At 47.0% G+C, this 17,071-nt stretch overlaps 1 protein-coding gene across 2 annotated transcripts in view; it reads left to right on the plus strand.

Moving 5' to 3' along the window:
• ST8SIA5 (ST8 alpha-N-acetyl-neuraminide alpha-2,8-sialyltransferase 5) overlaps positions 1-17,071 on the plus strand; it is an 86,707-nt gene that overhangs the window by 34,542 nt on the left and 35,094 nt on the right. The window lies entirely within an intron of this gene.

Genomic DNA, 17,071 nt, shown 5'->3' on the forward strand with positions numbered 1-17,071 from the left:
CCCTGTTGGAGCTTGAAGCCGTTCCCTCTCGTTCTATTGTTAATTACTTGTGAGAAGAGACCAGCACCAACCTCTCTACAGTGTCCTTTCAAGTAGTTGTAGAGAGTGATGAGGTCTCCCCTCAGCCTCCTCTTCCTCATACTGAACAGCCCCAGCTCCTTCAGCCGCTCTTCATATGATTTGTCTTCTAGGCCCTTCACTAGTTTCGTTGCCCTCCTCTGCACTCGCTCCAGCACCTCGAGATCTCTCTTGGATTGAGGTGCCCAAAACTGGACACAATACTCGAGGTGTGGCCTCACCAGTGCTGAGTACAGGGGCACAATCACCTCCCTACTTCTGCTGGTCACACTATTCTTGATACAAGCCAGGATGCCATTGGCTTTCTTGGCCACCTGGGCACACGGCCGGCTCATATTCAGCCGTTTGTCAACTAGAACCCCCAGGTCTCTTTCCTCCAGGCAGCTCCAGCCACACTTCCCCCAGCCTGTAGCGCTGCAGGGGGTTGTTGTGGCCCAAGTGCAGAACCTGGCACTTGCCCTTGTTGAAACTCATGCCATTGATCTTGTTTCTCACAAGACAGCAGTAGAAATGTGTAAAGGCCAGCAAGGCAGAGGGAATCAGACCCAAAATAAGCAGCTTGGGCACAATGCAGGGGACAGCTTAGAGTAGACACTGGTCCCAATAAGCAGTGTGGACAAAGGCACCCTTTTCTGGAAGGAAGATGGAAAAAAAATTAGCTGTATGGCTGTAGGCTGTGCCGTGCCACTTGCCCTTACAAGCAGGGAATGGGCTGGTTTTATCGCCATAAAAACCCACCTGGAGCTCTCCGTGGAGGCTGGTGATCCTGTGTTTGCCACAGCCACACTCCCAAAGCCTGCCTGTGGGGATGGCAGGACTGCAGGCAGGAGAGGATGCTCTGGGAAAGAAACTCTGCTCAGCGAAATTTGATAAAGGCCCCAGCCTCTGGTCAAGTCTTCTCTTTCCCCTTAATGAGATATTCATGAGCTTCTGGTATTGCTGGAAGAAGGGCTGAGAGAGCTGGAGAGACCCTGGAAAAGAAAAGGCTCCAGGGGGACCTTGGAGCCCCTTCCAGTCCCAAAAGGGGAGCAACAGGAAAGATGGGGAGGGACTTTTTATGAGAGAGGGGAGCCATAGGACGAGGGGGAAGGGTTTGACACTGAAAGAGGGGAGATGGAGATGAGATGTGGGGAAGAACTTGTTTGCTGTGAGGGTGGCGAGAGCCTGGCCCAGGTTGCCCCGAGAAGCTGTGGCTGCCCCATCCCTGGAGGGGTTCAAGGGCAGGTTGGAGGGGGCTTGGAGCAACCTGGTCTGGTGGGAGGTGTCCCTGCCCAGGGCAGGAACGTTGGAACTGGATGATCTTTAAGGTCCATTCCAAACCAAACCATACCATTCTACAGTTCTATGATTTATTCTATGATTCTATGAATGCAGAGGTAGAATTTCTAGGGATTCACACATTTTTCACCCACCGTATAGTGTTCTCTGCTCCTTCCCCAGCTGTTTTGTACCATGTCACGGGAAAGCAGAATCCTGCTCACTTTTTGTAGCTCCCTTTTTCAGTTTTCCCCTAAGTGGGATGGATTTGGGTGCTCTCAGCAAGGCCAACTCATGGTCCCCGTAGTAGCAGCTTAAGTCCTAATGAGAGAGTTAAACCACAAGCTGGAGAATGACATCGGGAAGCTCTGGTCTCTGTAGCTCCTGATCCTGAGAAAAAAAGGATGATGAAATGAGATATAATTATGAGACTTTAATATGGATCTCTGGGGTAATTATTTTTATTTTAGGATTAATGTGATGATTAAAAATCCGCTGCATTGATCTGCTAAAGTAGGTTAAATGCTGTGGACTTCTGCTTAAATCCAGAGCTGCTGCTTGCTTTTGTATTGACTCATCTTTCCAGCGCTCGGCTTTCAGCTGAATTTTCTTTTGAATCGGATGCTCAACTGAAGGCTGGCCTTTTTTTTTTTTTTTGTGAGCTCTTGTTTAGCCAGCAGGGAATAATCCTGGATTACATCAGGAAACTACCACGACAGTAAAAAATGTTGAAAGGGTCCCTGTCTTCATCTCCCAACCTGTTGTATGGGAGAGATCAACAGGACAGTCCTTGCTTGCTTTGGTAAGGGAAAAATATCACAGCAATACTTTGCTATGTATCTATATTCTATTGGCAGGGAAATCACTAAATACTATTTTTTTTACAAGCCTGACTTCTGCACAGGATGAGAGTCAGCTGGAGAAGGGAATCTGTCCCTTTAAAAATATTTTTTTTCTTAGCCAAGTGAGGAGAACACATTTTCAAAGCTCTTAAAGACTTTTAAGCAAAGATCACACTGGAGTCCATCAGAGGGAGCATGTACAATAACTCAAAAAATCACACAGCAAGAAACAGCAGACCTTCCCATGCAGGAAGCCAGCCTTATTTGAAAGCTCTTAATCTTTTAAATGAGAATTAACCATCACTCCTATGTGTGTGTACCCTGTAATTAATATCAGACTCTCATAACTTGAGGTTATACTACCATTTTGGGGATTTCTGAAGCAGCTTTTATTTGACAGTTGCAAATCAATCCCCAGACATGTTTAGCCTTTTTCTTACCCCCATAAGAAATATATTTTATTATCATGGGCAAGCCATGGACAAATAAGGACCAAACCCATAGAAAATAAACGTGGTATACATCTTGAGGGATCTTTTACTCTGTAATGTGCTATCAGACAAGATCAGATTTTACTTGTTCCAGCGACAGCAATAATTGCAATGGGGACACAGAGGCTGCATGTGGCCTGAGATGTATTTTATCCTAAGCTGGGTTCCTGAGGAACCACAGCCAGCTCATGTCAGTTGAGAGCTCCTGCCCTATACCTGGCTTGTGCTCCTCTGCCCTGCTCATAACACCCTGTGAGGATGTTAGCTGTAACCTAAGACCAGTGTTAAAAGTCTCTTTCCATTTAAATATTTTTTCCTGAGAGGCGTCAGCTGAAGGTCACCTAATGAGTCATCTCTCCAACACACAGCTCTGTGCCCCCTCCGTTACTAACCAGGGTGAAATATTATCCCACCGAAATGACATGCGACCCGTGAGTCACCTCCCTGAATCCCTGACAGGCCTGTAGAGCTGGTTTGGACTTTGGTTGGTTTTCTTCAGAGAAGAGTACTGGAAACTTGGAGGAGACAGCAAAGTCTTGAAGCTATAAACACCAATATATGTATGTATGGGGTATGGCCATCACCTTAAAGTGACTGGATCTAGCCTACCATAGCAGGAGACACCGAGACTCCAGCTGTGCTGTTCTTGTTACAGGATATTCCCAAGTGCATTTCAAGGGGTTGGAGAGCAGAGGACCAGATTTGCCATCGTGCCTAACTAACCTGGTGAAGACTAGGCACCGAACCAGCTCCCTGAGCCGTCAGAGGAGCACTGGAGCCTGCCATGGGGGAGAGATGGCAATGGGACGGGGGAGGCAGAAGAAACAGGGAGCTGATAGATTAAATCACCTGCCTCTGAAGTCATTCCCCACTGGTCATAGAACCATAAAATGGTTTGGGTTGGAAGGGACCTTAAAGACCATCCAGTTCCAACCCCCCTGCCCTGGGCAGGGACACCTCCCACCAGACCAGGTTGCTCCAAGCCCCCTCCAACCTGGCCTTGAACCCCTCCAGGGATGGGGCAGCCCACAGCTTTTCTGGGCAACCTGGGCCAGGCTCTCACCACCCTCACACCAAAGAAGTTCTTCCTGAGATTTCATCAAAATCTTCCCTCTTTCAGTGTAAAAAAATTACCCCTTATCCTATGGCTCCCCCTCCCTGATCAAGAGTCCTTCCCTATCTCTCCTGGAGCCCCTTTTGGGACTGGAAGGGGCTTTAAGGTCTCCCCGGAGCCTTCTCTTTTCCAGACTGAACAACCCCAACTCTCTCAGCCTGTCCTCACAGCAGAGGGGCTCCAGCCCTCAGAGCACCTTTGTGGCCTCCTCTGGCCCTGCTCCCAACAGGTCCATGTCCTTCCTGTGCTGAAGACTCCAAAGCTGGACACAGTACTTCATGTGGGGTGTCACGGGTGTTATCCCATTCCCCTTCTCATTGCTGCTGGTTGTTGCTTTCCCTAATGCTCCTGTCTCCCCCCCTCAAATAAAAGGAGAACTCATAAGAACATGGCATGTGGATTAAAGCTCTGCAAGAATTTGCAAGCAATCACAGCTCTATCACAGGCTGCAATGGAGACTTGTATTGGGAAAAGTGTCCCGAAGTGAAAAGCATCAAGGGGCTCAAATCTTAGAACCAGACTGTGAGGGTCAGTTGCTTCCTCTGCTGTGCTCCCTGGCTCTCTCTAGAGCTCTCCATGGCTCTGGTGCAGAAATCAGGAGGGTTTGAATCCCTGCTCCCTCTAAACTTGCTTTATTTCTAGCGTTGCTGTGTTGCCCCTCCACTGTTAAGATGGTAAAACCACTTGCAGATCTAGTCCTTCTCCATTCCCCAGCTGACAGTAAACTAAGGCAAAGAAAGTCAGTTATTTCAATATTTTACATGTGCGAATTGCATTATCCAGAGTGTGTTATTCCCTGGTGTGTGACACCGTGGTTCATCCTGAGCTCAGACCACGGGGGATGTGAGCCACTACAGGGTGCCTTACAGAAGTTTGCCCGTTTGGCTGAGGCGGTGGCCACCCAGAAGTCCCTCATCCAGTTCTCACAAGCCCACCCTCCACAGAAGTGGCTGGTTTGCGTAGGGTTTGAATCACGTTGGGCTGTGGTAGCTTTGTAGAAGCTTCTTGGCATGGAGTGGTAAATTATAGGTGTCCCATTTACCAACCAAAAGGTGGTTGTCACCCTCCCTGGGTAATACAGAGACACTTAAATCTTAATTCTAATCCACATGATACTCAGTAGCAGTTTGCTTCAATCTTTGACTTTGTTCCATGGGGACCTAGGCCTACTTCTGTCCATGCAAACACCTTCTTCTGAATATTTGGCCGAATATCTAGGCTAACTCTGCTTTCTGCACTTTACACACATCTGTTGCTTCCGTATGCCAAAGTAATCACAGAATCATAGAATTGTTATGGTTGGAAGGGACCTTTCAGACCACCAACCTATGCTGACAAAAACAACCACTAACCCATGTCCCTCAGCACCACGTCTGCCCAGCTTTCAAATACCTCCAGGGATGGTGACTCCACCACTGCCCTGGGCAGCCACTTCTAAGGCTTGAGAACCCTTTTGGGGAAGAAATTTTTCACAATATCCATCCTAAACCTCTCCTGGTGAAACATGAGGCCATTTCCTCTTGTCCCATGGCCTGTTCCTTGGGAGAAGAGACCGACCCCCCCTGGCTACACCCTCCTTTCAGGGAGCTGGAGAGAGCGAGAAGGTCTCCCCTCAGCCACCTTTTCTCCAGGCTGAACACCCCCAGCTCCCTCAGCCTCTCCTCACAAGACTTGTGCTCCAGACCCCTCACCAGCTCCATTGCCCTTCTCTGGACCCGCTCCAGCCCCTCAATGTCTTTCTTGTGGGGATCCCAAAACTGGACCCAGCACTCAAGGTCCAATGTCCACTCACCTACGCCCAATACAGGGGGACAGTCACTGCCCCAGTCCTGCTGGCCACACTGTTCCTGATACAGGCTAGTATCAGGATATATGACAAAAATGCTTTGGCCTTCTTGGCCACCTGGGCACACTGCTGGCTCATAATCACCTGCTGTTGATGAACACCCCCAGGTCCTTTTCTGCCAGGCAGCTCCAGCCACTCTGCCCCAGGCCTGGAGCATCCATGGGGGTGGTGTGACCCAAGTGTGATCCAGGACTTGGCACTTGGCCTTTTTGAACCTAATGCCCAGCATTCAACACCTATGAATCAAAGCCCTTTCCTGCAGAGCTGTTTAAACCCCATGACATTTCTTTCAAAAACATCTCTGTTCTAACCTGCCACTGACATGTTTTATGTCTTTTTGAAAAAATCAGCTGCTTTCCCTCTGTGCATGTGGGCAGGTACAAAGTTCAAGCTTGAGAAAGTCAAACCCAGAACGCAGTCTTCTTGTTTTGAGTTGTGCCACACCTGTGTCTACCATGGTCCCAGCTTGAGCGACCACAACCCTGACCACTGTCCTCTGCGGACAGCATTACAGACCCCTTGGAAATTCCCTGCTTTAATTTTGACCTGATTGGAGCTTCCTGATATTTCTTACACTTGCTGAATTTAGTTCAGACATTTTCTTACTTTCACTGCGCTCATTCTTACCCTTGATTGCTTTTTCATTTCATTTCTCATTTTTAAATTCAAGTGTATTCATTGCCCAGCAGTCCATGCCTCCCTTGGGAAAACTGTGGACTTAACCTCTCATTTCTTTGGGGCATCTTTGCCCTTCATTGCTTGCATCCGTTTTGTTTTTTCATCAGCCCTGCAGATAGTCACTGTCCTTTCATGTCCTCTTCATTTAGTTAGCTTTATGTTTTAGTTCTCATGATGAAAGCCAACCTCTGGTAGTTTCATGGCACTTTCTGGAAGAACAAATGCAGCCCAGGTTAGGCTTTTCACAGCCCCAGCTGAAGATCTTAGGCAGTTAAGAGTTTGGAGGGCTTGCACAAATGGTAGGAAGAGAGCATCCTCAGCAAGTTTGCTGATGACGCCAAGCTGAGTGGGGCAGTTGACATGCTGGAGGGAAGCGATGCCATCCAGAGGGACCTGGACAGGATGGAGAGGTGGGACTGTGCAAACCTCATGAAGGTCAATCAGGCCAAGTAGAAGGTCCTGCACCTGGGTCAAGGCAACCACAAGCAAGAATCCAGGCTGGGTGGAGAATGGATGGAGAGCAGCCCTGAGGAGAAGGACTTGGGGGAGTTGGTGGATGAGAAGCTCAACACAAGCCAGCAACGTGCTCTGGCAGCCAGAAAGCCCCCCACACCCTGGGCATCCCCAGCAGTGTGGCCAGCAGGGCCAGGGGGGGATTCTGCCCCTCTGCTCCGCTCTGGGGAGACTCCACCTGGAGTATTGTGTCCAGCTCTGGAGTCCTCAGCACAGAAAGGACATGGACCTGTTGAAATGGGTCCAGAGGAGGCCATGAAGATGATCCAAGAGCTAGAGCCCCTCTGCTGTGAGGACAGGCTGAGAGAGTTGGGATTGGTTAGCCCGGAGAAGAAGAGGCTCTGGGGAGACCTTATAACATCCTTCCAGTACCTAAAGAGGGCCTATAGAAAAGCTGGGGAGGGACTCTGGATCAGGGAGGGGAGCCATAGCACAAGGGGGAATGGCTTTAAACTGAAAGAGGGAAGATTGAGATTAGATCTGGGGAAGAAATTGTTTACTGTGAGGGTGGTGAGAGCCTGGCCCAGGTTGCCCAGAGAAGCTGTGGCTGCCCCATCCCTGGAGGGGTTCAAGGCCAGGCTGGAGGGGGCTTGGAGCAACCTGGTCTGGTGGGAGGTGTCCCTGCCCAGGGCAGGGGGTTGGAACTGGAGGATCTTTAAGGTCCCTTCCAACCCAAACCAATCCACGATTCTATAAGAGATTGCGCCTTCCACTTCTGTGCATGGAGAGAGGGAGTTTTGCCTACTTCTGTGGCAGATTTGGATACAACCACATTGAATCTAAATTCTGCTCATTATCTTTAGCACAAGTCTCCAGTGCAATTGGGCTCTGTGGGTAAGTTTACACAGAAGAATACAGTTCAATGTAGGGACACTTGACCTGGTGCTAAATATATTAGTTTTGGAAACATGAGATGCAAAGCAATTAGCTCAGTCAGATCTCTGATGCTATGATGAGATTGCTTGTGGTACCCAAGATGTGTCAGGTATCCTTGCACTGAGCTAACATCTCAAGTGTCAAAATTTCCTGGTATCTTAAAACATTTGGGTTTTCCTGTGAGTCTGTGCTTGGGGATTGACTGGCATTTTTTTTCTTGGTAAGAAAACAGCCTGCCTCACTGTCAGCTCATTCATTTGCGGGCTTTGTGTTGCCCCTAACTATTACAAATAATATCTTAGTTATAGAATCGCAGAATCATAGAATGCTTTGGGTTGGAAGGGACCTTAAAGATCGTTTCATTCCAAACCCCCTACCATGGGCAGGGACACCTCCCACCAGACCAGGTTTTTCCAAGCCCCCTCCAATCTGGCCTTGAAACCCTCCAGGGATGAATATTTATTAAAAATGAATGAATACTGATTATTTATTACTTCTTGGATTTTTATCTTCCATCCACAGATGGGAAAATGAAAGAGTGTATTGTTTTTAAATTATCTTTTGATGTCTTCATCCCATTTAAGCAGACTATTTGAATGTTGGTGGTGATTCTATTTTACCTTTACCTTCTTGGGAAGTGATTTTAGATCACGTTTTTGCTGACATTGCACGTGAATATTTGATACAAGGTTTAACCCAAATGTGAAATGTGCTATGTGAAACAAAACCTTTTTTTTCTATACAGCAGTGGTTATAATCCAGAATCTTCCCACCTATGTTTCCAATTTTGCTCTTTGTGCTAGTCAAAATATACTCCTCCACCACTTTATTACTACCATTTCAACTCAAACATGTGGGGCCAAGCTTGTCCCTGGTACAATACCGTACGGCCAACTGTGTGGTGTAACCAGACATGCCCATTTCCTACATCCCCAACCCATAGGTTGTTTTTCGTGGGACCCATATAATTTAATTTCTTCCTTTTGTTGTGAATATTCCATTCCTGCTCTCCCACCTACTTTCAGACATTTTCAAAACCTTTTCTAAGGGTGTTTTTCCCTGGGAAGGTTGCCAGCAATCAGCTCAGCAGTTACCTGCTGTCAGTCAACTTGCAAAGCCATAGGTCAATATGAAAAAGATTGATCTCTGTTAACACAGTGACCAGAGGTATCAAGGTGTACTTATCCAGACTAAAACTTTCATTCTGCTCATTTTACTGGAGAAATAAGTATTTTTCTAAACAAAACTAGTCAGATTCAACTCTGCTTCCACTGAATGCACATGGGAGTTTTATTATAGACTCACACAGAAAGGGGAATATCTTGCTGAAGTATGTGAGTTGGCACTGGAAATGTTTTATTTCTTTGTGCTGGGTCTGGTCAGGTTAAGCCCAGGAATTCTCCACTGAAATAGGCCAACGCATGCATGGTATTTTTCTGGCATTATTGCACAGGTGACTTGGACCTGGACTGCTACAGGCAGATTTATGTTTCTTTTTTTCATCTATGATGTGTCTGTTTCGATTGCTGTGCCTTAAATATTTATTTCAAAATGGATTTGAGTGTTTGAAGTGATATTAAACTATTCAAGGTGCTGGAGCGTGTCCAGAGAAGGTCAATGGAGCTGGTGAGGGGTCTGGAGCACAAGTCTTGTGAGGAGAGGCTGAGGGAGCTGGGGGTGTTCAGCCTGGAGAAAAGGGGGCTGAGGGGAGACCTTCTCGCTCTCTCCAGCTCCCTGAAAGGAGGGTGTAGCCAGGGGGGGTCGGTCTCTTCTCCCAAGGAACAGGCCATGGGACAAGAGGAAATGGCCTCAAGTTGCACCAGGGGAGGTTTAGGATGGATATTGGGAAAAAATTCTTCCCTGAAAGCGTTGTGAAACCTTGGAAGAGGCTGCCCAGGGCAGTGGTGGAGCCACCATCCCTGGAGGTATTTGAACTATGTGTAGACATCATGCTGAGGGACATGGTGGCAGTGTTAGGTTAAGGGTTGGACTTGATGATCTTAAAGATCTTTTCCAACCTAAATGATTCTATGATTCTATGAGTCTTAAGTAAGCATTTGCCTTTCTCTTGTCATCTAAATTCATTGTCTTCAGGGGCTGAGCCTGGCCCTTTTGGCAGGAAAGGGCAGTTTATGGACACAGAGACTAGTAGTCTTTTTGACTTTTCTGGGTTGGGTTTGATCTCAGTGTCTCATTGTTATCAAGGGGATTCTTTACTCCTTTTGAGCCTCTCTGGTGCCTTTTCACGTGCAGTCTAAATAAACTTGCTGTTTCTGGCATGCATGAAAAAAACTGGATCCTCATTTTTTCTCAAAAACTCCTCTTATTGTTATCTCTGTTGGCTCCTTTGCTTGTCTTCACATGTGCAGCAGATGTCACACTGGAGACTCCTAATATTCCCCTTTCTTACCCAACCTCCTCTTACTCTGTGTTCCATTTTAGTGAGTGTTTTCGATCACTCTCATCTGCAGGTCATTCATGCATACCACTGCTTTCGTTTTATTTTCCATACACCCTGTGGACACAGTGAGTCATATTTTCTGTATTTTTGCAGAAAGAAGGAACTGGATCTTCAGCAAGATTAACCATCTGATTTTGCTACACCACTGTGACATCTCTGTTAGTGGGCTGGGGGGCATCACTTTCCATTTTCAAATCCCATGATCATTTAACACTCAAGTCTTCAGTTCCTCCTCTCAAGGGCACAGGAATTATGAAACAGGAAAATCATGGAATCATGGAAGAGTTTAGCTTGGAAGGGACCTTAAAGATCATCCAGTTCCATCCCCTGCCATGGAGAGGGACACCTCCCACCAGACCAGGTTGCTCCAAGCCCTCTCCAACCTGGCCTTGAACCCCTCCAGGGATGGGGCAGCCACAGCTTCTCTGGGCAACCTGGGCCAGGCTCTCACCACCCTCACAGCAAAGAAGTTCTTCCCCACATCTCATCTCAATCTCCCCTCTTCCAGTGTCAAACCCTTCCCCCTCCTCCTATGGCTCCCCTCCCTGATCCAGAGTCTCTCCCCATCTCTCCTGGAACCCCTTGAGGCATTGGAAGGCTGCTATAGGGTCTCCCCGGAGCCTTCTCTTCTGAGGAGGCTCTGTGGTACAATGAAACTGAGGTACAGTGAAAGTAAGTGATTTTCCATTGACTTCAGGAAACCTATAGGTAGCTTGGATTGTCTGTCAGGGCAGGGACTGTACACGCCTTCTGTGTTTGGGTAGCATGTAACAGTGTGGTGCAGCACCACGAGTGGGCCTGCAGAAATATGATTATAAAATTATTAATGATGTATACAGAATTAATGTATATACTGTTAGCTATAGCTAATAAGCTAATAGCTTATAGCTTGCTGTCATCTCCTAGTAGCTTCTTTGTTAGAGAGAATGCATAGAGAAGGAATATGAGAACTGCTAGAAAGAAAGAGCAGGGAAAGTGAGGACAAATGAGAGATGAAGTTCAGACAGCAAATGCAGTAATTTGCCTTGCTCTTGGGGTCATCTGTATTTTCTTTTCACCCCTTCAGAGAAGGAATCCATAGACTCCTCTGCTTCCCGTTGATTGACCATCTGTGGTAAATCAGCAAGCTGAGTCAGATTTTGGCTTAGCTCCACTGATATAAAATGATACTGGTTTCTGTTCATTTTTTCTTGCCTTTGTGTTTAATCTGCCTCTGGTAGATGCAGGATGGCGGCAGTGATAGCTGTCACCTTGAAAGACAATAGGAAATAGCCTGCTGGCTGGGACAAAATGAGAGGAGCTGGTGCTTCTGGGGAATGCGTTGGCATCAGACTGGCAAATGCTCTTCTGTGCCCTCTCCTTGCTTTGCCTGTGAATGCACCCTCAGCAAGCTTGTGGGCAACACCAAGCTGTGTGGTGAGGTTGACACACCGGAGGGAAGGGACACCATCCAGAGGGACCTGGACAGGATGGAGATGTGGGCCTCTGTGAACCTCATGAAGTTCAATCAAACCAAGTGCAAGGTTCTGCACCTGGGTTATGGCAATCACAAGCACAAATCCAGGCTGGGTGGAGATTGGATGGAGAGCAGCCCTGAGGAGAAGGACTTGGGGGTGTTGGTGGATGCGAAGCCCGACATGAGCCAGCAATGTGCACTGGCAACCCAGAAAACCCCCCACATTCTGGGCTGCATCCCCAGCCCCGTGGCCAGCAGTAAGAAGCGTTGCCAGCAGGGCCAGGGGGGGATTCTGCCCCTCTGCTCCGCTCTGGGGAGACTCCACCTGGAGTACTGTGTCCAGCTCTGGAGTCCTCAGCACAGAAAGGACATGGACCTGTTGAAATGGGTCCAGAGGAGGCCATGAAGATGGTCCAAGGGCTGGAGCCCCTCTGCTGTGTGGACAGGCTGAGAGAGTTGGGGTTGTTCAGCCTGGAGAAGAGAAGGCTCTGGGGAGACCTTAGAGCCCCTTCCAGTCCCTCAAGGGGCTCCAGAAAAGCTGGGGAGGGACTCTGGATCAGGGAGGGGAGCCATAGGACGAGGGAGAAGGGTTTGACACTGAAAGAGGGGAGACTGAGATGAGATCTCAGGAGGAAATTCCTTGCTGTGAGGGTGGTGAGAGCCTGGCCCAGGTTGCCCAGAGAAGCTGTGGCTGCCCCATCCCTGGAGGGGTTCAAGGCCAGGTTGGAGGGGGCTTGGAGCAACCTGGTCTGGTGGGAGGTGTCCCTGCCAATGGCAGAGGGTTGGAACTGGATGGTCTTTAAGGTCCCTTCCAACCCAAACTCTTCTATGATTCTATGCCCCTGTTGCCACTCAGTCCTTATTACCTTGAGGGGCTGATGACTCAGTCACTTGCTCAGTCACTGCTGTTACATCTTGAGAGCATGTGGGCTGTCCTGAATAAATTCTGCTCCTTCCATGCTCATGGCCTGCTCTCTGGTTAGAGTCTGGACAGAACGGCCAGCTGTGCTTAAAGTCTTTTGGGCCTTCTCCATTTGTTAGCTGTAGAATAGCTCCATTTTTAAGAGCCTTGGCTTTTTTGTCTCGGCTTAATTTTCACCTCGCTTTCGGCCTTCAGAAAGGCAACGAGACCCTCCTGAGGTGGGATCTCAGTGTGAGGGCGGCGTGGATATGAAGCTTCATGCCACAACTTATCCACTTCTTCATTCTCGCTTTCATAGTTCAAAACCCTCATCATTGTTTGTCCCTCTCCGCTGTTAAAACCTGCCCTTGCTCAGGAGTTGGTTGTTTGGATTGTGGCAACGGGCTTTTTGCTTTGCTCCCCGCTGCTTCTCGACAGCCGGTCTGGACAAGCCCGTCGCAATGACTGCTGCTTTGTTAATTTGCTGGGGTTTTTTTTTCATGCCCTCCTGCTATTCTTATATTGCGCTGGTGTTTATTTGGCCACACACTGACACAACATTTACGGTTACCAATTAGGATCAAAATATTGCTTTGACATTTACCTGAAAGTCAAGGTCTTTGTTGCTGAGACACCCGGCTTAAGAGGGTTTCTCTAACACAAGGCACAACCTCGTTCATAACTCTTACTTGTGAGGGGTAAGTCCCGTGATTAATGATGTCCATAATCCTTGAGGAGAGATCTGCTGACAGCGAGTGGTCAAAACAACATCTCTGCACTTGGAGCATTTCTGGTTCTTACATCTTTTATCAAGCCTTCCCTTGTCATGGCCAGCATCACATGTTGGGGGAACATCCTAATTTTAGAAGGAAAAAAAACATTAGGGCAAATTGACCAAATGGCAAAGTTCCACCATTGGTAATCATTGGTAATGATCCCAGGCTTAAAATTAGCTTCTCTTTGGGTTTGTTTTTTTTTTTTTCTCTGTCTAAATTACATAGGAGACCGCTATGTGTAAGTCATTTCCTCTGCTTTCCTTCCCTTCTTTTAATCTTTCCTCTCCCTTTGTTCTGCTTCTTTTTCTTTTCCTTTCTGTGTTTCCATCCTGCATGTGCTTTTCTACTGCCGTTCTGATATGCAGGCGCTTAATTTGCTTCTTCTTTGTTTACCAGTTAAAATGAGGGTGAACATGATAGAATTTAACTATGGTAATATGCTAGAAATACACTGGCGGAGCAGTTCAAGTCTTTTTTGTATTTTCTCAAGCTCTTTGCAAACTTGGCCAGACAGCAGCTTTTTTGAACACTTAAGACTCATGACAGAGAGGATTAGAAGATTTTTTATTTTTAAAATTGAAATCTCCCAACTCAAGGCTAATTGAAATCAATGATAAAACTCTCAGCAATCTTGTTAGAAACAGAATTATTTCAGGTCAGTGTTTTTAAATGCCGCATCCTTGATTTCTACTCAGTCTTTATACTTACAAAACCACTATTTTGGGAGTTGTTCTTCCCAGGAGGAGGAGGACGTTTATTGCACCATCACGCCAAGAAATGCAGAGCAACAGCTTGGTCTTAGTCTTGCAGTCTCAGAGCCAGACACACAGCCTTATGAGCTGCGTAGCATTTCTTCCGTGGTATGTTTTGTGTGTATTTAAGTCTATATGTGGTGTTAAACTCTTGAGCACCCATTTGTTGGAAAAAAGCACTATATAGTCACCTTTTCCCATCTGCCTCAGGGTCAGATGCTTAGTTTGCTCTTGACCCTAAGCTCAACTTTCTACTTTGTCCTTACCCTGTGGAAGCGCCATACCCAGACCCTTGCTTGCCCTCGTTAGATATTTTTGTACCTCGATTTGATCCCCCCATTCTGCCATTTCAAAGCTAAGTATTTTAAGATGTTCATTAGACAACACGTCTCCCATTCCTCAGTGTTAGTCGCCCTGATCTCCTCTTGGATCTCACCCAAAATGTGCGTGTCCTCCTTTAAACTTGGTGCCTCAGCCGTGGTACACGCTGTTCCCAAAAAAAGGCTTGGTAAGAGGAGGGCATTAAAGAGTGGTTTTATCATTTCTTTTGCTTTGTGGACTGATTGACCCCCTTCCACTTTTGAGCATTTACTTAGCTTTTCTTCCAGCTGTTACGTGCAGAGAGAAGAGATAGAAAGGGAAAATCCTTTACGGAATGTTTTAATTCTTCATTTGCCTGAATATTGTTCACCTGTGAAGGACACACTGGTGCCAGCTATTTATCTAGGTTAATGCTCTCTATTTGAGTTTGTTGAGTACATATCTAGGCCCCAAGTATCTAATTTCAATGCAGTTAAAAAGTACAATTCCAGCTTAGTTTTCCCACACTTCTGTTCCTTCTCTCAATGTATCATACAGTGCTGCCCTTAGCAATTTAAACATATTTATGAAGTCACTTATTTAGATGCCTTTTTAAAAAGACACGCAGATTCAAAAGATACATGTTTCCATACCAGTTACAGTGTGGGAAAAAAAAATGTGTTAGACTGTGGTACATGGGAATCACAAGTGTTTATTTCAACAAGCCTAAAAGTGAAGGTGTCTTAGTAAAAGTGAGAATTTTCTCATATTTTCTTCACACCAATATTCTGCTCGGAAGTGGTACCTTGGGCAGCCTCTGCTGATTAAAACAGTCGGGGCGACGAGGAAGGTGTGGGACTCCCTGAGAAGCCGTAGCACTGCGTTACCCTATAGCTGATACAGCATAACCTGTGCACCCTTTGAGGTGGTTCTCCAAATTGATCACCGAAGCAGCTCTCTCCAAGCTGAATGTAAGATGTAAGCATGTGACATCATCTCAGTTTGCTTATGGCAATCAGGATAGTCTCTTCTACTTGTCCTAATTTTTTGGAAAACAGGACAATCAAAGAAACATAGAATGGTTCGGGTTGGAAGGGACCTTAAAGACCATCCAGTTCCACCCCCCTGCCCTGGGCAGGGACAGCTCCCACCACACCAGGTTGCTCCAAGCCCCCTCCAACCTGGCCTTGAACCCCTCCAGGGATGGGGCAGCCACAGCTTCTCTGAGCAACCTGGGCCAGGGTCTCACCACCCTCACACCAAAGACATGGACATATTTAACTAAGAAGTAATCAGAATGGGTTTCCTATGAGCAAAAATTTGACTGCTGCATTTCAAATGTTCCCTTCTTTATACTTAAAATGTTTTTATTTCAAAAAGCAACATTTGAACACTGGAGAACATGCAAGGTATCAAAATGCCTTTGAAAGATTCAGAGATGTCCTTTTCAATATTTTCGTAGTGGTTTTCTTCCACCTTTTGCGGTGGGAGGCGGCTTGGGAGGGGAGGAGGCAGTTTAGGTTAGCTCTTTCCTCAGCTCAGGGATTTGAAATGACTCCCTACCTTCTTCAGAATTCCTTCTTCCCCAAAATGCCTTTACCAAAAAGTTTGTTTTCAATAAAAAAATCCAATCAAATGGAAAGATTAAAAGGCACAAACCATACAAGAATAAACTTCTTAAATTCTTTCAAAATATCTTGGGTTTAGGTCAGAAAAAACATTTGTATGTGCTTCACTTGGGTGGTGGGATCCTTCTGTCACACCTCCCCACACCACAGGTGGCCCCAGGCTCCCAGTTCTGCTGATGGAGAGAGAGTTAAGGGGCTGGATCAGTCTCCCCTAGAGTGAAGGCCAGCCTTTGAGTGGGTGAATCTTTCCCTAAACTAACTGTATGGAGCAAATCCACGGATTTTTAAGAATGGAGGAGATTGTGTCTTTTTAGTCTGGAGAAGAGAAGACTGAGGGGGGATCTGATCAATGCCTATAAATACTTAAAGGGTGGGTGTCAGGAGGATGGGGCCAGTCTTTTGTCAGTGATTCCCAGGGACAGGACAAGAGGTAACGGGTACAAACTTGAACATGAGAAGTTCCATCTCAACATGAGGAGGAACTTCTTTCCTTTGAGGGTGGCAGAGCCCTGGAAGAGGCTGCCCAGAGAGGTGGTGGAGTCTCCATCTCTGGAGACATTCAAACCCCTGGACACATTCCTGTGCAACCTACTCTAAGGGGACCTGCTTTGGCAGGGGGTTGGAGTAGATGATCTCCAGAGGTCCCTTCCAACCCCGTATCATTCTGTGACCCAAGAAGATTAGCTCATGGGGAAATGCCCACACTGCAGGTACTTTTATTTGGACAAGGTTGTCGTAAAAGAACTGTGACAGCAAGAAGTTGCATGCATACGTTTGCACAACACAGAACAAATACATTTCTACTCTATGTTTGTGGAGCTGTTTAGAGCAACTCGCCTTTTCTGCTGCAGGAAGCAAAAAAGGCCTTATTTTAACACCCTCTGTTGTTCCTTCTTAATTTCCTGTGCTTACAACTGCTGCCAGTTGGACTAGAGGATGGATGTGGTCCGAGAGATCCTCCATTACTTGTAATGAGCCTGTTGACCAAGAAAGCTAGCAGGGTCCTGGATGCCCTTTCTTTTGGGCCAAGAGGCTGGCAGATTGCTGCTTCCTGGCTGTCCCTGCACAGCCCCGCCGGGAAGTTAACTTTCTGCATTGGCAG

The sequence above is a fragment of the Calidris pugnax genome, unplaced genomic scaffold (genome assembly GCF_001431845.1).
Source record: "Calidris pugnax isolate Ruff unplaced genomic scaffold, ASM143184v1 scaffold474, whole genome shotgun sequence".
Taxonomy (NCBI): Eukaryota; Metazoa; Chordata; class Aves; order Charadriiformes; family Scolopacidae; genus Calidris; species Calidris pugnax.